The sequence below is a fragment of the Schistocerca gregaria genome, unplaced genomic scaffold (genome assembly GCF_023897955.1).
Source record: "Schistocerca gregaria isolate iqSchGreg1 unplaced genomic scaffold, iqSchGreg1.2 ptg000699l, whole genome shotgun sequence".
NCBI classification, from domain to species: Eukaryota; Metazoa; Arthropoda; class Insecta; order Orthoptera; family Acrididae; genus Schistocerca; species Schistocerca gregaria.
In genome coordinates, this window is record NW_026062078.1 from 137,501 (window position 1) to 142,500 (window position 5,000).

Genomic DNA, 5,000 nt, shown 5'->3' on the forward strand with positions numbered 1-5,000 from the left:
GGGCTCGGCGCGAGGCGTCGGGGTAGTGGACCCTCCCAAACACCACATGCCACGACAGGCGGCAGCCTGCGGGGTTCGGTGCTGGACTCTTCCCTGTTCGCTCGCCGCTACTGGGGGAATCCTTGTTAGTTTCTTTTCCTCCGCTTAGTAATATGCTTAAATTCAGCGGGTAGTCTCGCCTGCTCTGAGGTCGTTGTACGAGGTGTCGCACGCCACACCGCCAGCCGGCTGTGCACGCTACCGAGAAAGTACCGGTATGCGAACCGCCAGGCGACGGGCGCGCATCGCACGTTTAAGGAGACGCGGCCGGCCACACAGGCGACCACGACACTCCCACGTCTCCGAAGCGGGACAAACGCCGCGCGCTTCAGTATACGTAGCCGACCCTCAGCCAGACGTGGCCCGGGAACGGAATCCATGGACCGCAATGTGCGTTCGAAACGTCGATGTTCATGTGTCCTGCAGTTCACATGTCGACGCGCAATTTGCTGCGTTCTTCATCGACCCACGAGCCGAGTGATCCACCGTCCTGGGTGATCTTTTCCTTTTCAGTCTCCCACTGTCTCTTTCAAGACAGTAGCATTTGCGGGACTGAGGCGTCTGACGGCCCCTGTTCCACTATTTTTTTTTGTGTCCAACGGCCTCACAGCCGATGGGCGTCGTACGGCTCCACACCGGAGCGGACAGGCACTCGGGCGAACGTCATTCAAAACCGGCGCCAGGCGCCAGGTACCGCAGGCCAGCCGCTCCAGAGCTTCAGCGCTCGTACCACACAACAACAACACTTCCGCTAGTTTTGAGAGGCACGCGTGGTTCCGCACGCGGCGCACGGCCACTGCCGTACAGGTAGCGTGTTGCGCGACACGACACGACACGCACATCGAAAGACATGCAGTCTAGTCGGTAATGATCCTTCCGCAGGTTCACCTACGGAAACCTTGTTACGACTTTTACTTCCTCTAAATGATCAAGTTTGGTCATCTTTCCGGTAGCATCGGCAACGACAGAGTCGATGCCGCGTACCAGTCCGAAGACCTCACTAAATCATTCAATCGGTAGTAGCGACGGGCGGTGTGTACAAAGGGCAGGGACGTAATCAACGCGAGCTTATGACTCGCGCTTACTGGGAATTCCTCGTTCATGGGGAACAATTGCAAGCCCCAATCCCTAGCACGAAGGAGGTTCAGCGGGTTACCCCGACCTTTCGGCCTAGGAAGACACGCTGATTCCTTCAGTGTAGCGCGCGTGCGGCCCAGAACATCTAAGGGCATCACAGACCTGTTATTGCTCAATCTCGTGCGGCTAGAAGCCGCCTGTCCCTCTAAGAAGAAAAGTAATCGCTGACAGCACGAAGGATGTCACGCGACTAGTTAGCAGGCTAGAGTCTCGTTCGTTATCGGAATTAACCAGACAAATCGCTCCACCAACTAAGAACGGCCATGCACCACCACCCACCGAATCAAGAAAGAGCTATCAATCTGTCAATCCTTCCGGTGTCCGGGCCTGGTGAGGTTTCCCGTGTTGAGTCAAATTAAGCCGCAGGCTCCACTCCTGGTGGTGCCCTTCCGTCAATTCCTTTAAGTTTCAGCTTTGCAACCATACTTCCCCCGGAACCCAAAAGCTTTGGTTTCCCGGAGGCTGCCCGCCGAGTCATCGGAGGAACTGCGGCGGATCGCTGGCTGGCATCGTTTATGGTTAGAACTAGGGCGGTATCTGATCGCCTTCGAACCTCTAACTTTCGTTCTTGATTAATGAAAACATACTTGGCAAATGCTTTCGCTTCTGTTCGTCTTGCGACGATCCAAGAATTTCACCTCTAACGTCGCAATACGAATGCCCCCGCCTGTCCCTATTAATCATTACCTCGGGTTCCGAAAACCAACAAAATAGAACCGAGGTCCTATTCCATTATTCCATGCACACAGTATTCAGGCGGGCTTGCCTGCTTTAAGCACTCTAATTTGTTCAAAGTAAACGTGCCGGCCCACCGAGACACTCAACAAAGAGCACCCTGGTAGGATTTAAACGGGGTCCGCCTCGGGACGCGAAAGCACCCCTTCGGCTCGCCCCACCGGCAGGACGTCCCACGATACATGCCAGTTAAACACCGACGGGCGGTGAACCAACAGCGTGGGACACAAATCCAACTACGAGCTTTTTAACCGCAACAACTTTAATATACGCTATTGGAGCTGGAATTACCGCGGCTGCTGGCACCAGACTTGCCCTCCAATAGATACTCGTTAAAGGATTTAAAGTGTACTCATTCCGATTACGGGGCCTCGGATGAGTCCCGTATCGTTATTTTTCGTCACTACCTCCCCGTGCCGGGAGTGGGTAATTTGCGCGCCTGCTGCCTTCCTTGGATGTGGTAGCCGTTTCTCAGGCTCCCTCTCCGGAATCGAACCCTGATTCCCCGTTACCCGTTACAACCATGGTAGGCGCAGAACCTACCATCGACAGTTGATAAGGCAGACATTTGAAAGATGCGTCGCCGGTACGAGGACCGTGCGATCAGCCCAAAGTTATTCAGAGTCACCAAGGCAAACGGACCAGACAAGCCAATCCGATTGGTTTTGATCTAATAAAAGCGTCCCTTCCATCTCTGGTCGGGACTCTGTTTGCATGTATTAGCTCTAGAATTACCACAGTTATCCAAGTAACGTGGGTACGATCTAAGGAACCATAACTGATTTAATGAGCCATTCGCGGTTTCACCTTAATGCGGCTTGTACTGAGACATGCATGGCTTAATCTTTGAGACAAGCATATGACTACTGGCAGGATCAACCAGGGAGCTGCGTCAACTAGAGCTGAGCAGCCGGCCGCCCGGGAGTGTGTCCCGGGGGCCCGCGCGAACACGCAAGCGTCCGCTCAATTATTCTGCAAACAGGAGGAGGCCGAGCTCCCCTGCACGATACACCTCGAAACCCTCTCAGGTCCCGGCGGCGCGCAGCGCCGTCCTAGGTACTTGGTCGGTTTCGAGAGAGGCGCAATCGCCCGGAGTTAGGCGAGTAGACGGTTTTAGTGCGAACACCCTTGCTCCCAACTGAGCTTGCCGCTGCCGACAGAGGCCCGGGAGCGTGCTGTCGTGGCATTGCCGGCGGGAGACAACACGCGCCACCTATGGTGACCGGCAGCTCCAACGCCAGCGCCACACAAGGGCAAAGCCCCACTTGGGTGCAGAAGCGAACTCTCCCAGCACAGCGCACGCGCCAACACGTCCGCACAACTGCGATACAAACCACCTGCGAGAACCGCTGGGGCGACCGAGCAGCAGACGGCGTCGCGGCGCCGAGTGCCAGGCGGCGGCGCATCCTCAACGCACACAGTCCTCAATCAGACCAGCACACTGCAAATGTCCACCGCGCTTCGCACCGGGCTCGGCTGAACCAACTTTGGCCGCCAGGCGCCGCGTGCAGGGTGCGCCGCAGCGTAGCTGCGCCGCCTGCCGAGCCCGTCGGCTGGCGCTCCTGCCACTCGGCGCCCCCCACCAGCCGCCTGTTGCGCGTGCGCCCACGCAGCGCGCGGCCAACACGCCGGGCGGCCCCCCTTCACCGGCCGGGAACAGTCCCACCAAGCCACCGCCGCGTATCGCTTCATACCCACATGGGCCTAGTCACGTGTGTGGATGTGGCGGGTACCGCTGAAACAACCGGTTAATAGCTGTACCGATCGTCGCCATCACAGATTCACCTCCAGCGTGAACAACCGCTCAACAACGGATTTCCAGTTCATTTGCGTATCTTGGGCAGTAAACGTAGATGTCCACCTACATTTGCGAATTCAACAATTCTTGCATGCCAGGATGTCATGTGTCACGACACGCTACATCAGACCACATACACACTGCGACATGTGCAGAAGAGAACACGTGGAAGGTGGCCCGCGCACGTATGCGATGTCCCTTCCGCGATCCACTGTCAACCGGCATCTGCGGCATGTCCCAGATATGGAACGCGGTCCACCAGGGTAGCACTTTGTGTGAGGCAATACGACAAAGTCGGAATACACGCGTCACTACATCACACGGCTCACGCTGACCTGACCTGACTCACCGCACCACCACCCCCAGCGACCCAGGGTGACATACAATGCGTTCGTACGTTCCTCCCACACGCCTCTACGGCGTACCACAGTGCAACCTAGCTGTTATTGGGAGACGAGACAAGTAGCATCGAGCACAACATATGGAAATTGAGATTCGACACCGTTGGGCACAGCCAGCGTACGGTCACACGTATCACACTACTTCACTCTGTACGTAACTACCGATGATCGGTACAGCGTGTGGGTTACGCGTACGACATCAGCGGACAATGGACACAGACCATACCACGACGTACACTGAGGGCGTCGACATCTGAACGCAACTGAACAGCTGCGAGGCTCATTTAACACTCAAACGCCAGACCGACCAGCTTGAGAGGACGGAGACACAAAGAGAGGGGCAGAGGGGGGGGGGGGCGATATAGTCCTATTGCAGTACAATTGACAGTGGATAGCGGGAATATGTGGAAAGTAAGCAACACTCGCAAGACATCTACATGAGGATAACAACGACACCAGAGATTCCGAGCAGTGAACTATGTTAGGCAAAGGGACAACGTGGGTTAGGTTAAGGGACAACGTGGGTTAGGTTAAGGGACAACGTGGGTTAGGTTAAGGGACAACGTGGGTTAGGTTAAGGGACAACGTGGGTTAGGTTAAGGGACAACGTGGGTTAGGTTAAGGGACAACGTGGGTTAGGTTAAGGGACAGCGTGGGTTAGGTTAAGGGACAACGTGGGTTAGGTTAAGGGACAACGTGGGTTAGGTTAAGGGACAACGTGGGTTAGGTTAAGGGACAACGTGGGTTAGGTTAAGGGACAAATTGAGTTAGGTTAAGGGACAAATTGAGTTAGGTTAAGGGACAAATTGAGTTAGGTTAAGGGACAAATTGAGTTAGGTTAAGGGACAAATTGAGTTAGGTTAAGGGACAAATTGAGTTAGGTTAAGGGA

The 5,000-nt window shown here is 55.4% G+C and overlaps 3 non-coding genes across 3 annotated transcripts in view; all 3 read right to left on the reverse strand.

Moving 5' to 3' along the window:
• Positions 1-193, reverse strand: part of LOC126320071 (large subunit ribosomal RNA) — a 4,223-nt gene extending 4,030 nt beyond the window's left edge. Inside the window, exon 1 of the ribosomal RNA XR_007557839.1 lies at positions 1-193. This exon is cut by the window's left edge and continues 4,030 nt beyond it. This is a non-coding gene — a ribosomal RNA (large subunit ribosomal RNA).
• A 188-nt stretch (positions 194-381) lies between these two features.
• On the reverse strand, positions 382-536 carry LOC126320052 (5.8S ribosomal RNA). Its single transcript, XR_007557821.1, has one exon. It is a non-coding gene; the product is annotated as a 5.8S ribosomal RNA (ribosomal RNA).
• A 368-nt stretch (positions 537-904) lies between these two features.
• Positions 905-2,797, reverse strand: LOC126320056 (small subunit ribosomal RNA). The gene has a single exon (XR_007557825.1). It is a non-coding gene; the product is annotated as a small subunit ribosomal RNA (ribosomal RNA).
• Between the last annotated feature and the right edge of the window lie 2,203 nt (positions 2,798-5,000).